We start from the raw sequence: 19,783 nt of genomic DNA, 5'->3' as shown, positions 1-19,783 counted from the left end.
TTAGTGTTTGTTCAGGTACCCTGATGAGACATGAAGAGCTGAAATCCTTGAGTGATGATGCTCTCTCTGTGCCGTTAGGTGACAGATTTCAGGACCTGACAGACAATCTAATTGGTTTAACAGTGATCAGACTCTTGAGAAGTTAAAACCACCTTCAAATCACAATGACATGTAATGGGGGAGCTTGAAAAAAAAAAAAAACTCCATTTTTTTTTTCCCCTGCACTTTATTGTTACATGTACTGACCACATTTTTTTTTTTTTTTACAGTTAAATCTTAGAGACAAAGATTTTTTTTCTTTTCAGAAAGCAAGCTGGCTTAGGAACTTTGAATGTTGTCTATTAAGCAAATGTCTCTGGACTCATTTAAAAAAATAAATAGAAATCTCTTATTTAAGAGATGCTTGACAGAAAATCTTTGCACACTCACCATTGATTTATTGACTTCACTGTATAATACTTAGACTGGAGGATATTGGAAGATTTTCTTTAAATCATTCATTGAATACCTTTAAAGTGAATTTAATCTTCAGAGATATTCAGAACCCTTATTTCCAACGAGGAAAACAGCCAGTTCACTTGGAATTGTTTGTATCCAAATATCAATGTATGTGAATTATGTTTACTTTCACATGTGCCATCTAATGAAATATTCAGAGTAGCGTTTCATTTTTCAACTAATCTTAAATAGTTTATTCATCTATAGAGTCAGGCAAGCATTAAATCACTTCCCAGAATATTGACAAAAATCTATTTTCTTTTCAATTTCAGCATATATTAAAACCCAAAATGAATTTGACATTGGAATAAGTGATTAATCTAATTTGTACTATATGTAATTAAAAAGCCTAATGTTGAGGATATGTGTATGTGTGTGTGTGTATATATATATATATATATATATATATATGTATACATTTTTTCTTTAAAATTTAAATGACTTACTTTTAGGATGTTTGGTGATTTTATTGGTTGTCTTACTAGCCTGGTCTCCACATGTGCTGGATTGATTGAACACATCCAATACATTGTTTCAAATAGTCCACTTCAATACAGTGGGATGCACTGTTACAGCACCTCTTAATACTAAAGAATTTATCAGCCATCACTCCATAGTGAAGGGTTTTCTTATTTATTTATTATTATATTCAATTAGCCAACATATAGTACATCATTAGTTTTTGATGTAGTGTTCAACAATTCATTAGTCGTGTGTAACACCCAGTGCTCATCACAACTCGTGCCCTCCTCAATACCCATCACCGATTACCCCATCCCCCCCACCCCCCTCCCTAGTGAAGGGTTTTCTATGTTTGTGCTTTGATTCAGTCTATTTGTAGAGGGCCAATTTAATAACATAAAACTATATTGACCTTTGTAATTGTTCTTCCTGTTAACCCAGCTCCAGGAACCTTTGAATTGAGTCCCTTGGAGAGGTTTTGCAGGATATTTGCCATTGGTATTGTCATAGGGTCTGAGATAAGGGTTACCCTCGGAAAGTTGGAAACACAGGTTGGGAGTCAGACAAAGCTGGGCTTGAGTCCAAGCTCTACCAGTCACAAGCTGTGCAGGCTTGAGATGTTACTTCATCTCTCTGAGTCTGTTTCCCAATCTGGATCTGTAAAATGAGAGTGACAATCTCCTTTACAAGGTTGTTGTGATTATTAAATCAAGTGAGAGTTCCTTTGTAGAGCATTTAACACAGTCCGACCCATAAAAGTATTCATAAAATGGTGGCTGTTGTTATTCCCTGAAAGATTGCTGAAGGTCAACTTCCTCTTTTTCCTGATGAAGCAGCTGAAGCATATGGAAGTTACGACTTTTCTGATCTTTTCTGGATAGTAAATGACAGAGCCTGGACTAGAAGTCAGGTTTGCTAACATCAGTATGGCATTCTTTCCAACAGACAGGTATTCCAAAATGTGTATTCTTGAATACAGTCTTCACAGTTTTTCCATATTGACATAAAACCCTGCTATTATTTGCTTAATATTTTTCTGTATGTTTACTTAAGTAACTTTTTCACTTAAGTAAATTTGTTTAGAAATTGTATGCCATTACTTTAAATATAAATTCAGTATCACTTTCAATGTCATAAACAAAAGATAATTATGAAATAAATTCAATAACACAAAACAAACTTATTATATTTTAGCTAGGTAATATGAGGAGCAAGTTCAATGGGAGAACACTTTGTGACATTAAGGAATCGGCACCCTAATAGTAAGAAATGAAAAAGTAGAAAGAAGTTATGGTACCTTGCTGTAAAAGACTAGCCATTTGCACTTGGTTTGAGAATGGATCAGAATGGGTGAGGACAATGGGACAAAGATTGGTCATGGAGTGAGTAAGTAACCTGAGTAGAAAGTCATTTCTGTTTTGGAAAGGTCTGAAACCATCCCAGACTCCCTAAAAGGATCTTACTTGTTTAAGAACCTACCTAGTCTATTCTAACGGATTCCTCAGCCATCCATCCCACTTTCCTGTCGTCTCTGACTTTCCACGTTGGTTTTACATCAGCTGTTGCTGTTACTCTTATGCTAATGCCTGGAACATGAGTTTTACAGCAACGAGGCAATCCATTTCCAGTGACAGGTTGTAATGAACTAAGAGGGTTACACTGTCAAGTGCACTGTGGTGGGAGTGATAGCAGTGCAACTTATACATCAGTCAGATTGCCAAATGTCCTTCTGCATGCTCGTTGGGGATACAATAATGTGGCTGCATGCAGAACAGATGGGGTGAGACATGTTGGCAAGAAACCTTCTCACCAGAGGTTAAACCTGTAGAGTTTTCAACAGCAATGTGTGAGTCATTTCTCTGTCTCAAGTCAACATTTTAGGAAGGTAATTACTGAAGTGCACACATGAGAACAGCACTACAGTTCTAGAAATGAGGAAGTCAAGGAAGTCATACATATGACTAAGAAACTCACAAGGAAGCCCCTCTCCTTCAATTAAAAAACCTTTCTGTTCTCATCTTGTCACTTTGATTCTCTTCCTCGCTTTCCTTTGTTTATCTCTTTATATTTTTCTTTCTGACAGATTATCATTCAGTTTTTCAAGTAACTTAAGTCGGTCCCCTTCTAATTTCAGCTTACTATTTTTTGAGGTCTACAAAGGAGAAATGTCCAGTTTGGGAAAATAAGGGCTTGAGGAGATTGTAATCAAAGTGAAATGAAATGAGAAATATATGAAGAGGATAAAGATAAAATGGTTATCCTCAAATTCTAACATGAGATTTTTCTGTGAAGTTAGAAATGGTAGATATCAGATGCAGAATAAAACCCCAGGTAACTGACATTTAAGGGATCTATCCTGAGAGTTTTCAAGAGAGTCTTTCAAATTATAAATATCAATGAAGTATAAAATATCTCAAATAAAGTTGAAGAAAATATACTGAACTGTATGTGTATTTCCTCTAGACTCTTAAGGAGTCCTTACATTATAAACTGATGCCAAATTATGACAGTGGATGATTGGTTGGCTGATGATATGAGGATGAGCAGTTTGATAAATAAGCAGTTTATGGGGGTGGGGGCGGCAAGAAAATATTTCTGTGATGCATTTGGTAGTAAATGCATAGGTGAAGCTACCCAAACAATATTTAATTTTATCTGTTATTTGATGGTAACACTGGCTGGAACAACTAGCCAAAACATGTCATGAATTATTTTCTTTTCATTTCTTTATAAGATATATTATGGATGTATTCACTTTATAGCTATGAGCACTGCTGAAGTAGACATTCTTTAACTTATCCCAGATTTCTATGTTAAGCTATATTGAATATATGAACCATCACTTTCTTAACCTTAAAATTCTGTTAACAACACTATTATTTGCCTTTTTTTTTGAGAACTACTTTTTCTCAAGGAAATAAGTGTGTGTGTGTGTGTGTGTGTGTGTGTGTGTTTTAAGATTTTATTTATTAGAGACAGAGAGAGAGAGAGAGAGAACAAGCATGGGGGAGAGGAGCAGAGGGAGAAGCAGACTCCCTGCTGATCAGGGAGCCTGACATGGGGCTCGATCCCAGGACCCTGGGATCATGACCTGAGCCGAAGGCAGTTGCTTAACCGACTGAGCCACCCAGGTGCCCCTTGTGTATGTGTTTTAAATAACATTCAGAATACTACTGTGTTGCTTCTAGTAAATTGTCCAAACCACACACATTTATGTCTTCTGGGTCTGGAAAATATTGTGGCCCAATGAATTTGAATTTCTCCACATATCTTTTATTTGCAGATGCCATAATAGCATACTTGAAAAATTCTAGAGAATCAAAGTAAAGCTAACTTAAACAATAAAAAATTCAGCATAATAGCAAGATATAAAATTAATATGCAAAAATCAATAGCAGATATGTACACAAGTGACTAGTTACAAGTTATAATGGAATAAAAACCCTTTTACATTAGAGACAGAAAGTAATACATATAAGAATAAATTTAATAATAAATCATTCTGTTTTGAGAATCAAATGAGAAAAACTTGTGAACTAGCATAATGTACTGTCAGTATAGTATTAGTATACCTGGCATTATGTTGGTTATTATTAGTAGATGGTGAGTAACTTGAAGACAAGAGTCCTATCTAACTCAACTCTATCTTCTGCAGTGATAACCAACATACTGGTCATACATTAGTGTTCACTGTGTGTTTGTTGCATCCAGTGGGAAGCATGCAATTGATGGCCATTGGGAATTCCCAAAGAAGAGGTACAAATGTTCCTTCCTGGTTTTATGTGGTGACTACGCATTCCTGGAATGGAGCTCTGTTTATTTTGTGCATGATCCTTGCAGAAAAGTTCCATCATAGTAAAAAGAATAGTGGTAGCTGGACTGAAAACCCCATTATCTGTGGAGATTTGCGTGCTGATGGTGATGCTGTATTAGAGTCTGCCAAGTTTGTCCATTGGGGCTCCTGAAAGGACATTATATGTACATTCAAAAAGCAAATATACTTAAGGAACAAATTATTTATACGAAAAATTTAAAATGCCCTTCCACTCTGTAAACACATAGGATGATTAATATTCAGTATCTTTCTGGCAGTTCTAGTCAACATAAAATGAGAGGAAGGAGTGATAAGCTATACATATTTTAGAAAAGAAGAGATAACTTTTTTTATTACATATGACATGAAAATTAACTATTTTTTATGAGTTAATAAAATAGCTATTTTATTACAGATGACATGAAAAGCCATTAGGAATAAAAAGATTTTAGTAAATATAAGATCAACATATGAAAACCAACAGCATTCTCTTATACCAGAAATAACTTGTTCGAAAACATAATAGAAAATTTCTAACCTATGATAGAAAATGCTTGGGAATAATAAATAAATAAAAATAAATAATAAAACCCAGTAGGCTTTGAATTTGATGTCATCTGTCACCGTTACTTTTAGACCATATAAAGGTACCTTGCTGCAGAAGCTTGCTCACTGGTACCAAGCCTCAGTAGCTCTCAGAATCCCACTTCAGAGTGCATCCTTGGAGAGGCAGCAAGTTTGGTGGTGAGAACATGGTCCAAAGGGAGGCTGCCTAGATTTGAAACCTAGCTTCAAGATATAATAGGTGAATCACCAGCAAACACTGGTCTTAATTGTCTCATCTGTTAAATGGGGCTAATAATTATATTTATGTAATAAGGCTGTGAATATTCAATGAGTTAATACATATAAAGCAGGGTCTGGCACATTGTAGTTGCCACACAAGTATGAGCTTCCATTAGGATTATCACTGTGTATCCTGCTTGACATCATCCACTGTGTGGTCCTACTTAGTTCCCCCGTAAGGCACTCCCTTAACAGTTACACTGAAGTTAATTTCATCTCCAAAATGTTGTTAACAGGGAAATGATACATGTGCCCAGCAAAGATGGGTCGAACTCTCAGGCTTGAAGGATTTAGGCTTGTTCTCCGGAATGTGCATTCCATCTCCCTACTCACAAACCCCTATGAAACCTCCCTGATGATTTTATAGAACTATAAGTTCTGTCTAATGGAGAGGCGTGCCATATTCCAGATGAAATTCAATATCATGGGTGTGACAGTTCTTCCCAATCCAAATTTATACACTTAATTCCAGTGTAATAAACTCTCTCTGCACTTTTTTCCTAACTTAGCAAGCTAATTTTAAATTTTGATTGGAAGACTAAATGTACCAGAAAAGCAAAAAACAAATTAAAAATAAAAGAAGAGGGGCACCTGGGTGGCTCAGTCATTAAGCATCTGCCTTTGGCTCAGGTCATGGTCCCGGGGTCCTGGGATCGAACCCCGGGAAGCCTGCTTCTCCCTCTCCCACTTCCCCTGCTTGTGTTCCCTCTCTGGCTGTGTCTCTCTCTCTCTCTCTCAAATAAATAAATAAATAATCTTTAAAAAAAAGAAGAATGATGGTGTTTGCTTTATTATAAATCTAATGAAACAATAGAACTCTAGTGATGGAAGCAGTCTAGTGCTGATATCTAGTACACTGTGCATATGGTAGCCATTAGCTACATATGGCTATTTATATATAAATTTATTCAAACTAAATAAGATGAAAAGTTAGTTTTTAGCCACACCGCATTTTCAGTGTTCAAGAGCTACATGTGGCTATTACATTAGATAGCACAGATATAGAGCATTCCCATTAGCAAGGAGAGTTCTGTTGAACAGGGTAATTCTAAAAACAGATATATGATAATCCAGATAGGATAAAGATGGCAATTCAAATAAATGGGTAAAAGTGGATTTTTTCAGGAAAATGTTTAAATTTTTTTCTGTTTGGAAAAGTCTATTAAAAAATAATAAAATACTCTGAAGCCATAATGAAAAATAGAACAAGTAAGACTACATCAAAAAGGAAACTTTTCTGTAAGAAAAATATAAAGAAAATAAAGGATAGATGACAACCAGGAGAATTTTGAAGCCTAACTGACAAAAAGGGCTATGTAAAGAACTCTTGAAGATTCATTTTAAAAAAAAGTGAATTGGGGCACTTGGGTGGCATAGCCAGTTGGGTGTTCTACTCTTGGTTTCAGCTGGGGTCATGATCTCGGGGTCTTGAGACCGAGCCCTGTGTGGGGCTCCATGCACAGTGCAGAGCCTGCTTGGGACTTTCTCTTGTTCCCTGTCTGCCCCTACTTTCCGCATGCTCACGCTTGCGTGCTCTCTCTTTCTCTAAAACAAATAAATAAATCTTAGAAAAAAAATGTAAATCTTCAGTAGGAAAATGAATAGAATATATTAAAGATCAATTCAAAAAAGAAAGAATGCAACGAGCATTTGGCTTATGAGTAGATGGTCAGTTCCTCTAGTTAAAAAAAATGCAATTAAAACAGCATTGAGATATGCTTTTTTACCTGTCATACTGTCAAAGTTTGAGAAAGAATAGACACAAGACTTCTTTCATACTGTTAAAAGGAATAGAGATGGCTACCATATGTTTGGCAAGAAATTTGGCAAGAATATAAAAGTTTAAAACATACTTGCTTCTTGACCAAATAATACCACTTCACATAAAGATATACTCATATGTAAAAGATTAATTGCAGGACTATTTATAATTCACTCCAAATAGAAACACTATAAATGTCTATCTATAAGAGATTTGTTAAATTAATTATGGCATATATGCACATACATAGGGTGCATCTATATGCACATACTTAAATATGTGCATGCATAACAAAAATACTATATAGCCATTAGTAGAAGTGGGGTAGCTCTGTATGTTCCATTGTGAAGAAATACACTCGATGTACACTGAGGTAAAAAGAAAGAATATGACTTCTAAATAAATATTATACATTTTATAAATTTATAATTAAAAAATTGACTTACGAAATTATTTATAAATAAAACAAAGACTATGATGTAGAGTATTACCCAAATTTTGTTAAAAAGTTTCTTTTCTCTCTCAAACATGCGTATTTTTCATATGCTTCTTAATAAGTCTAGAAGACTTAAAACTATATCATGCTTTTAAAAATAAAAATATTCATGTGGTAATATAAGAGAGTAGAGTTATAGATGTAATGAAAAATTTGGGTAGCCCGAGAAAGAGGGCTTAAAAGTTTTCAGAAAATGATTTATGCTGGTCAGGTTGAGGTGGACAGTTTTTGTCCACCTATACAGTAGGTGGACAAAATACTATGGAGGTCCCCATGGAGGTGCCGCTAATTCTAACTTGGGGGAGGTAGAACAGGAGAAGGGGTCCCAGAGAATATTTGAGTTGGTTCTGAAAATAATAGGATTTTATTGTTCCTCCTTTTTCACATCAAAGAACCAAGGCACTAGAGGATTTTCTGAAGCACTTAGCCCAATGCCTAGCACATTGAATGCTCAAGAAAAAAAGTGGGCATTCTAGGTGTGTGGAACAAAATCTGCAAGACAAGGTGTGAGCATTATGGTTGCTTAGGGGAAATGTAACTGGGTGCCTGGTGCTGAGGATTGTTGTGAATGGCTGGCAGCCAGGGAGGATGGAGAGAAGAGAGGACGGTAGGAGTGTTTTGAAAGATAGCTTGGGTCAGAATATATAGGACATACTGCTTGCTAATGAGTTTAGGCTGTATCCTACCACTGAGCAACGGAGAGCTAGTCAAGGGTTTGGAAGAGTGATAAAGTAAGATCAGACATGTTCTAAAAGATAAGTTTGGTGGTAGGATGAAGGACGACTTAGAGAAGGAAGAGGCTAGAACTCTTCAGGGTGTCGTGTGTTCATACCAGGCAGGATGTGATCCAGAACAAATGTATTGACAGTGGAAGGTGAAGGAGAGAGCAGACAGGAGAGAACCTATGAGGTAGTATTTGCAGAAGCTATAAATGTATTACATCCACCTCACAGCATGTTTTGGCTACTTCCCGGACATTTCACACCATCCTTCCCTGTCATGGGTTTTGTCTGTTGCCCTTCTGCCAGGTTTCTCTTTCAGGAGCTGCCTGCCAGCTATTGAGGCTAATGTGGCTTTCTGAAATACCATAAGGCTTGGAAGCACTATTGAATTAAACGTTAATTAATTAGTGAGAGGCACCCTTCGTAAAACTGATCCTTTTTAGCCAGAGAAAGCAAAATATCTAAATGTAGAGTATAAATATGACTGTAGTTCACTGTAATTGTGAAGAGTATGAAACAATTTACCTGATGGTGTAGGGCAGGTTTAAAGAGGGTTTAATAGAAACTCATTGCTGTCCAACTTAGACATTTGATCAGCGTTACCCTTCCCTTTTTAAATAAAGAAAACAGAAGAGTACAAATAAGGGCACTGAGTGACTCACCAGCTCCTTCTAGGCAGCCCTGCACCAGGAATCGTTCGGAGACAGATTTCTCTTCCTCCAAATTCCCTGTGCTGTCTTGTGGACGTTTCTGCTAAGGAATCCAGCCAGGATTGAACGGACATGGGAAGAAAAATTGAAGAATGCCTGGGTTTTGGGTCATTTTCCTCTCTGGGAATCACCAGATCTTTATCCCTTTACAAGGAAAGCACCATGCTGATAGTTTCCACTGTAGTGATTGCTTCCCATAGTTATGGTGTTCACAGAGAGGCCTTCCTGTGTACGATGCCAGGCTTGGTGCTTTATGAGGGAAGCCAAGAGACTTGAGACTCAGTCTGGGCCTTAACGAGCTTGCAATTCAAATGACGAAACCAGACTAAAAAATGGGGAACAGTTAACTCAGTGTGAAACTGTCGGGGGAGTGGCTGTCCATATGGTTTGCACAGTACTAACGACATGTTATCATCAGGGATAAGATAGTCTTCAGTCTACATTTGGTTCTTGGGCTACCTGAAAACCCCTCTTGTCTCACAATGGATTGCTCAGCCAGTATGTCACTGACCCTGGGTTGCAAAGGTTGAATAAGAGAATTCCTTGTGTGACTCAAGTTGCATTAATCTTAAGGCATTCAGAAGATGGAAAGATTGATTCAGCCCGGAAGCCTCTGATGCACAGTTGACACTGAAGGATGGATGTGTCAGAATAGGCAGGATCTGAGCAACTTTACATCTCTTTTAGGTTCAGGAACTCAAATGCTGATGTGATGCTATCCGGGTCCTTAAAACAAAGCAAATTCTGAAGGGAGCAGGACACACCAACAGTATTTCTCAGCACACATATACTGAGAAACTGCTCAGTAACAGCTGCTGAGCCACACAGAGGGGAAGCAAGATGAGAAAGACATGCCTCCCACCCTGGAAGAGCTTCTTGGATGAAGGTGGAGAAAGATCAGACTTAACATCTTTATATTTTCTGCATCTATTGGAAGATAACAACATCTTGTACATCTGGCCAAAGGTAGGCTGTTTTCTCCATCCAGGTGAAATGGGAGTGAAACATATGGAATTTCAATTAACCAGTCATTCAAGCCATGCTCTCATGAGTCTCCTTGAAAGGTCTTGAATCTGGGCCAGTGGCGTTGGGGCTGTTTACTTTGCTGACTTCAGTGACACTGGGCTTCCTGCCCTAAATTCTAAGAAAGTGCATTTGTCTTCTTTTTAAAACCTAATCTTCCCCATATCCACCAAAGAACTAGAATGTTACTTTACCGCAGTAATCATTAAGTCTGAAGAGTAATGGTTGGAATATTTATTGATGTTTGAATGACTTACATTTTTTAAATGTGCTCCAATGGGAAAAATACTTAAATTCATCTGCATGCTTAATCTTTACATGTTTAGAGATTCAGAATTACTATCATATTTCTACAGTTATGGTGGTGAAAGTAACCATTGTTATACTGATTTGTTTAATTTTTGTTCATAATTCAGCAGTGTTACAGTCCTGAAGTCATATTCATCATCTTTCCTGCATGCTCTTCCCCTAGGCTATTTGTCTTCCTACTTTCTACCCTATCTCTGCTCAAGGCATTCAGTACCCTTCCTGTAATCAGCAAGAATCTGAACACTGGGAGCCTCTTTGGCTTCTCCCCTTCTTTTATCTCTATATCTAGTTACTAGTCAAATTATGTCTTGCCATGTTGCTTTTCCCAGGTCTGTTCTTTTCTATTAGCTCAGTAATGAAATCTAGTTTTTAATTGCCTTTAATGGCTGTGCAAAATAAAGACTACATCTCCCAGTATTTCCTTACTGCTGGATGTGTTTCTGTGTCTTTGACCTAACAAATGAGATACAAGCAGCAATGCTGTACAGCAACTTCTAGGAAGCTTCTTAAAAGACAGTGTATGTGCTCTTTGTCATATTATTTTTTTGTCTATGTGCTTGCTCCCTGGCTGGAGCTCAAGCAGCCATTTTGAAACATGAGGCAGCATGTGATGTGATGAGCACTGGGTGTTATACACAACTGATGAATTATTGAATACTGCATCTGAAACTAATGATGTACTATATGTTGGCTAATTGAATTTAAATTAAAAAAAAAAAAAGAAACATGAGGCAACAATGCTGAGGATAGTGGAGCAGCAAAGATAGCAGAGTGGTGGCCTGCCAGTGTGGAGCTCCCCTCCCAGCTCTGGACTACGTAACTGAATTTCTTTTATGTGAGAGAAAGATAAATTTCCGTCTTTTAAAAAGGCCACTGTTTCGGGTTCTCTCTTACATGAGTCAAATCTAATCCTGATTAGTACACATATGCTGCTGTCTCTTTCTTGCCATTCTCACTATTGTTATCAATGTCACAGGAGACTAAGAAACATAGTGTAAGCCAGACAGTGGAAGGCTTAGCAGCCCAGCCTCTGGAATAATTCTTGTTTTATTCTTTGCTCTCTATCTAGCTGTGTATCTCTCTGCCGCAATTTCTTCATTGTTAAATGGGGACCACAGAAGTCTACTGACAGGAATGAATGAGATAATGCCTATGAACAACTCATCTGCATAGAGTTCAGTGGCAAGTACTCCATAAAGGATAGCTTCCCTTGATATTATAATACTGTATAATTTGATCTAAGAGAGAGATCTTAGAACAAATGCCACCGGACATGATACACTGATATAATGATTTACTAAATAGTAACCTGCCAGTCACACTCTCTCAGCTAAGTCATTTTTATGTTTATACCAATATTTATGTTTACATTTGAACTCAAGGTGCCCAAATTTATAGGCTGTATTAAATTACAGGCTTGCAGCAACTATGCTGCATTTGTAGATGTGGCATATTTCTCGAAATATTTTTTCTGGCATCATCTTTTATACCGTCTTCTTTGGCATTGGAGTCTCTTGTGCCCAGCTTTTCTAGTTTCTTCTATAATATTTACCACACCTGGAAGATTATTCTGCTTTTTGCCCTAGGTTTTCTTTATGCAAACAGAAGGCTGTGAAACAGAATGTTTTCCAGCCAATCTCAGAAACCAGCTTATTTCTGGATTAAAATTCAAACATTCAGTTAAACACTTCTGCCAAATCTCATACTCCATCTTTTTTTCTCTTCAAGGATCCTTTAAAAATAAAGTTTAAAAACATTGATTAAATATATTTATCCCAATAGTGTTCATGACCTGGCTGAAATCTGCAACATTTTTGAATTATTCTTAACAGCCTAATGTGTTTTATTTTATTTTATTTTATTTAAAGATTTTATTTATTTATTCATGAGAGACAGAGAGAGAGAGAGAGAGACAGAGACAGAGACAGAGACAGAGAGAGAAGCAGGCTCCCCGCTCAGCGGGGAGCCCGATGTGGGACTCGATCCCAGGACCTTGGGACCACAACCTGAGCCGAAGGCAGACGCTTAACCATCTGAGCCACCCAGGCGCCCAGTGTGTTTTATTTTAAATTCAGCCTTCAGGACACCTGCGTGGCTCATTCGGTTAAGCATCCCACTCTTGATTTCAGCTCAGGTCATGATCTCAAGGTCCTGGGATCCAGCCCCACACTGGGCTCTGGGCTCAGTGGGGAGTCTGCTTGGGATTCTCTCTCTCCTTCTCCCTCTGTACCTTCCCCTGCACTCTCTCTCTTTCTAGAATAAATAAATAAATCTTAAAAAAATAAAATCAGCTTTTGCTCAGCAATACAGTTGTTGATGCCTAGTCTGCAACTGTAGCCCAACAACTGTAGCAGATTTCCCCGTTACTCTAGTCCACTTGCTCTTCTCACTGCCTGGTTCCCGGGTTGCTTCCTAAATCCTCCTACACATCACGGCACAGAACTTGATCAAGTCACTTTCTTGCTCAACAGCTTTGGTTCACATAGCTGTTTTTTCCTTAGCTGTCTCTCTATTATATTTCCTATTCTTCCAGACAAATGCCACCAGCTCCATGAAACCTGATACGTTCCGCCAAATATGGTAACTTCCATTCTTATGCCTTCCCTTACGAAAAGGGAAAAATTCCTCCAAAGTATATATTTTATAGAATTATTATGTTTCACCTCAAATTATCCAACTTTCTTATTCATGACTGACAAAACTGAATATGAGTGAGCTAGACTCCCCTTGGCTTCTGCCATGTTGAGTGTTTCTTTTCCGAAAGGTCATAAGGAGGGTGGTGGGGCAAGAGGTTAGAAATCCAGGACCCAGAAATGTGAGTAGAGGCAGAATTCGTGAACAGCAAAATTGGAGAAGTCAGAGAAAGAAATTAAAATTGGAGTTGACCCAAAGTTTAAATCGTGTTGGATTAATGACCAAGCGAGTCAGAAACAAGCAAAGCTGAAGGAAATTGATAATGGGTCTTGGGAAATCACTTTGATTTTTAGCCCAAGTTCATGGCTAGCAGGACCAGTGGAAGGTAGATGATGGAATTGCTGGATGGGAGATGTGGAAGTACAAATCCAACAGGACCAATTAGCTCTGTATCTTTAAATGGCCTTAAAAAGTATTTTTCCATTTTTTTTAAAAAGGTTGGGTGGTGTGACATTATTAGAAGGAGAGGCAGATGGTGTCACTAATTTGGACTGTCTCCCAAATTATGCCTCTTGGCTCTGATCCTTGGATTGTGGATCACATTCTGTATTGTGTTGGGTGGCCAACAGCCTCTTCAGGCAGAAAGGTAGAAGTATGCTCAGTGATGAGCTAGAAGTGGAAACCCTTGGTTGCTATGGAATGGTGGAAGTTTGCAGAATTAGCATCATAAAGGTGGGGTTTGAGCTAAGTCAATTATTAGTACTTCTGCAAACTGCAAGTTCTGGATGTCCCTGCAGAGTTAATGCTGTGTATTAAATTGGGGGATTTTCATGGGCCAACTGTGGGTTTCTACTGAAGGCAAGGCTGACGGCCCTGTGGTGGTTTTTGTGAGTGGACACCTTACCTCCTGGAAGCTGTGTTTTCCCTGTAAGTGTTACAATCTCCTAGTGCTCCCATATTGTAGTGGTACTGTGTGTATGTGTGTGTGTGTGTGTGTGTGTGTGTGTGTGTGTGTGTGTGTGTGTGTATCTAACTCTCTTAACAGAGAATTCAAAGCAATTTGGACTCTCCCTCCATAGTTCTTCCTTATCTCTCACTGAGACTCTTCTAATAGTCTCCTAATTGATATGCTTCTAGCTCCAGCCTTATATCCCTGCAACGCTTCATTTAGACTGCTGGGAAATCTTTGTGAAACACACAAAGCCAGTGGTTTTTCATGGCCTAAAGTAATTTGGCCACATATCTAAAGGTGACACTCACCCACATGCCCTATAAAATGCAGTCTTTTATTGTGCAGAAATAGCACTCCACATCCTGACTTTTCAGTATATCTCTTGCCTTACACCACCGTAATCCTTTGCTTTATTCATGTCCCTCTGCATGCAGTTTACTCACACTCCAGATTCTTTCTTGTACATGTGCCTTGTTCACAGTACTGCCTCTGTTTGAAAAGTCCTCCTGAGTCTATCCTATTGAAAAATTTATCCTTCCAGACTCAATCCAAATGCAATATTTTTAATGATGACTTTCCATGCTCCTTTAAATAAATGACTTAGCTACTCTCTTTTATCTGCTTTAATATTCCATGTATATGATATTTTTTATCATAAAACTTATTTTTAATGTTTTATTATATCTTCATCATGTTTATTAGGGGATAGAAACCCATTATGATTATTGTTTTACACAGAAAATATTCATTTAGAGTTACCAAATATTTTTACCTGTTTTAAAGATTTTTTTTTAATTTATTCATTCGAGACACAGAGATACAGAGAGAGAGAGAGAGCATGAGCAGGGGGAGAAGCAGAAGGAGAGGGAGAAGCAGACTCCCCGCCAAGCGGGGAGCCCAATACGGGGCTTGATCCCAGGACCCCAGGATCATGACCTGAGCCGAAGGCAGACGCTTAACCATCTGAGCCACCCAGGCGCCACTTACCTGTTTTAAAATTTACTTTTCCTTTCTTCTGACATGTCCAGGCTTCCATTTGGGATCATTTTCCTCCTGCTTGAAAAACTTCCTTTACTATATTATGTAGTATGAACCACTGTTAATAAATTCTCTTAGTTTCTGTTTGTCTGAAAAAAAATCTAAATTTCATCTTTTCATCTTCATTTGTTGTTGTTGTTGTTTTTTTTTCTGTGTATGGAAATCCATCCATGTTGGAAGTTTTTTTTTTTTTTTAAGTATTTTGTGGCTCCTGTTGTTTTTGTTTAGAAGTCAGCCCTCAGAAGTGAATTGCTGCTCCTTTATGGTAATAGGTCAATTTTTTTTTTTTTCCTGTGGCTGCTTTTAAGGTTTCATTTTTGTCTTTGGATTACACCAGTGTTTGCACCTAGGTAGTCTTCTCTTTGTATTGATATAATTTGTAGTTTTTAGGGTTCCTTGAAACTGTGGCTTGATTTTTTGTTGTTTCTTTCCAATTTTTCCTCTCCCCCTTTTTAATGGGACTTCAATGTGTATATGTTAGATTTTTGCACTGTAACTTTTATGCCCCTTGCATAATTTTTCTATTCTTTTTTCTCTATGTTTCAATGCTCTATGTTTCCAAACTATATTTCTAATATAGTCTAACTATATTTCTAATCCCAATCATAATAAAAAAAAGTTTTCAATTATTTAGTAATGACATTTCTGTCACAAAGACTTGTGAATTGAAATGTTCTCCCTAGGCACTCTTAGTAACTTGATGTGAAGGAGGGTGTTTTGGCTGAGACTCCTAGAAGCACATGAAGTTTGTTATCTCATTCCCCCAGAGCACCTCTGTTTCCTCTGGGAAGACAAGTCCTTTAACTGTCAAGGATTTCTCAGAGGAAAGGCTCTAGCCATTCCTTGATTTATTAGGGCCTTGAATTTAATTAGAGTTTAGAAATATATAGACATAGTTGAAAGACTGGGTTGGCTCACCAAAAGCCACATTGAAAGGAGGCCAACACAGTTAGTTCTTGAGATCTTGAGAGAAAAATCATATACATGTGTAAGGAATCATAATAGAGTGGGCCACAATGAATGTGATTCCACATGCAGTGCAAGGCTGTGCTTGGCCTCCCTCCAGTTCAGCCCTACCAGATGGCTGTACCCCCTGGTAGTATGATAAAAAGGATCCTGGTAGACAGGTATCCATACCTCTCCACTGTGGGATTCTTCCTTTTCAAGGCTGAACGTCTGCCAAAGGTGTTTCTTTATGCCTGAGAACCAGGTGAAAACTGAATGAAGACTTGGCAGAAGATGGTGGAAATTCCAAGGCATTAGTATTGGAGAGTGAAGATAATTTATTCCTCAAGGGACATTAGTGGTTCAAGGAAGAGCATAGCCTTTGACACACAGGCATTGCTGATTAGGGTCATGGTTAGCAAATGGAGCCAGATACACAGGGATAATTGTAGTCAAAAGAGAGGAAACGTAGAGCCAGAGTACAGGGACTGTATTCTGTCCATATATATATATATATATATATATATTAGGGACTGTATTCTGTGTAAGATGCTTCCCTTCTCCCTATCGTGGACTGTTATGGAGTGAATGTTTGTGTCATTCCCAAAGTTATATGTTGAACCCTACCCTCAGTGTGATGTTGTTCGGAGGTGGGGCCTGTGGATGTAATTAAGATTATATGAGTTTAGGAAGGTTAGAGCCTTCGCGAATGAGATTAGTGCTCTTATAAGAGTCACGAGAGAGCTCTCTCCCTCTCTCTGCTCTCTGCTGTGTGAGGACTTAATGAAAAATCAGCAGCTTGCATCCCAGAAGAGGGCCTTACCAGAACCCAACCATGCTGGTGCCTGATCTCAGACTTCCAGCCTCCAAAACTGTAAGAAATAAATGTCTGTTGTTTATAAGCCACCCAGTCTGTGGTACTCTGTAATAGCATCAGAACTAAGACGGGGACTCTTAGTGTGACTTTAGAAAAAGAGGGCAGTGGGGATGCAGGTTCTGTTACTTAGAAGGTGAGAATCCTTAATCTCACTTTAAAGACTAAGGGCCTTTTTTTTTTTTTTTTTTAAGATTTTATTTATTTATTTGAGAGAGAGAGAGAAACAGCGAGCGAGAGAGAGATGAGCAGGTGTGGGGTCAAAGGGAGAGGGAGAAGCAGACTCTCCGCCAAGCAGGGAGCCTGATGCAGGGCTCAATCCCAGGACCCCTGGGTCACGACCTGAGCTGAAGGCAGATGCTTAACTGACTGAGCCACCCAGGCGCCCCGTAAGGGCCTATAATTAAGACTTCTGAGTGGGCAGAGCATGAGGGACATTTGTGTTACACAGATAAGTAGCCCTGAAGACATTCAGATCCAGGGAATTGTAATCCTTGGAAAAGTCAGGATTTCTTGAAAACCAAGTAAGAGGTGATTCGCAATATGTCTGAACACTGGCCAAAGAAGCTAGAGCCCTTTGTAATACAGGACAATATTAAAAATATATTTATCCTCTTGAAAAACTCTTTAGCTTTAACTCCAGCAAATATACTGAACACAGGCATGTAAACTGTGAATTTTTATCTGTCTACCCAAACTACCTTCTCTAATTTCCATGAACTGTTGTTTGAGAGGGGATGGCATTTAGATTTTTACAAAGATAAGTAAGATATTTCTCCCTACAAAGATGCCATTTTTTTCTGAGTAAAATATATATTGGTATAAATTATTTTATGAACTGAGAAATTTATACAATCTTTTGGTAACAAATTGCACAGGTGTTTATATATTCATTTTGTTCTTTCGGTGAGTGTGAAGTCACACACAGCAAGTGACCAAACACCACTGGAATGGCTGACCTGCAGAGTCAAGGGACTGAGGTCCATTTAGGAAATATTCTTTCTAGGATGTGGTAAAAGAACCTCTCAGTTTTCTTGAGGCCTATACCTAACCTTCTCAAATCCTGCTTTTATTACCAGTGATAAAAACTGCTCATACAGGACTCTACATGATTATAGTCAACCTGTAGGTAAAGTTGGGGATTTCTCTTCTTTTGCCTCAGAAAGAAGGTATGTTAGTCCTAGATAACCCAGAATGGTAAAAACAAACAAACAAGCAAACAAAACAACAACAACAACAAAAAACATGCCTAAAACTTGTAGAGTCTCCACCCTAGAGAAAAGGAGTCAGATAATGGTACAGTCATAGCAGATTTAGGAGGTTGAAGTGAAGAGTTCACCAGGATGATGACAGCAGCTTCCTGGGGCCATGAAAGCCAGGGTGCCAGGAGCAGCAGGATGGGAAACTGGCAGGAGGAGGGCTCAAGAAGGGGAGTGTGCTGGGTTACAGGGCTCTGGATTTAGGCACATCTGGGCCACAACCATGCCGCTGCTTCCTTCTACCTCTTTTTTTTAAAAATTTTTTTTAAAGATTTTATTTATTTATTTGAGGGAGAGAATGAGAGAGAGAGAGAGAGCACATGAGAGAGGGGAGGGTCAGAGGGAGAAGCAGACTCCCTGCCAAGCAGGGAACCGGATGCGGGACTCGATCCCAGGACTCCAGGATCATGACCTGAGCCGAAGGCAGTCGCTTAACCAACTGAGCCACCCAGGTGCCCCCCCTTCTACCTCATTTATCTTTGCACAGCAGTGCAGTGCTTTAAGCTTTAGTTTCTTCATTTGCAAAGTTGGAATACTATTAAGACTTTCTTTGTGTTATATTAAATAATAGATGCAAAGTGCTTGCTTTATTGTCTGGCACATATTAAGCATTCATGTAGTAATAACAGCAGCAGTGATAAATAATTAATTATTCATGTAGAGACTTCCCTAAAATCTTTTTTAAGAGGAGGAGAGGAATGTCAATCATTCTTGTTTAAATACTTCAGGATAAGGAGTAGGGAAAAGGAAGAAATTGTATGAAGGAAGCCATTTCAGAAGATGAGAACAATACTTCGATATTTACTAGATACTTTATAGTATGTCAGAATATTGTGATGGGATCTTGAGTCAGAGATAGAATTTGTGGACTTTTACTTCTTGAAGATAATTAATGTCCAGGGAGGAATATTATAGTGATAAAGAACTGAAAGGCTGTTGCCAGAAAGCACTTAGGGATGTGCAAAATTATTCTACTGTTCCAAATAAGAAATGGTGGGTGTAAGAAATGACCCCTGGCAAAGAGAGATGGCCTGAAAATGCATTATGAAAAAATAAGATTTCCCAAAGAAGTTAAGGAGTAACATTCTTGAAGATGTTTTTTTGATGCAACTATATTTGTAAATGCAGTAGTTTCTTATTTTGCACAAACTGAACAAAAAAATGTGTCTAACAACAAACATTTGCACTAGGGATGCTGGGCCTTGGCCTCTTAATGCAGAGCAAGACATAGCATCTGCTCTGAAGGAGCACATAAAACAAAAGTAATTTTATACCCAACAGTGCACTGCTGTGGAGCTATATTTGTCCGATAAAGCCATAAATGCAACCAGACTAGAAATGCCATTTTCATGCTTGGAAACATAATCTAACTTCATACTGATTTGAAAGTCTATATGTTATCTGTTCTCTGATTTGGAAGTTTGTCAAAAAGCAATGCA

The sequence above is a fragment of the Zalophus californianus genome, chromosome 3 (genome assembly GCF_009762305.2).
Source record: "Zalophus californianus isolate mZalCal1 chromosome 3, mZalCal1.pri.v2, whole genome shotgun sequence".
NCBI lineage: Eukaryota > Metazoa > Chordata > Mammalia > Carnivora > Otariidae > Zalophus > Zalophus californianus.
This window is presented reverse-complemented; position numbering follows the sequence as displayed.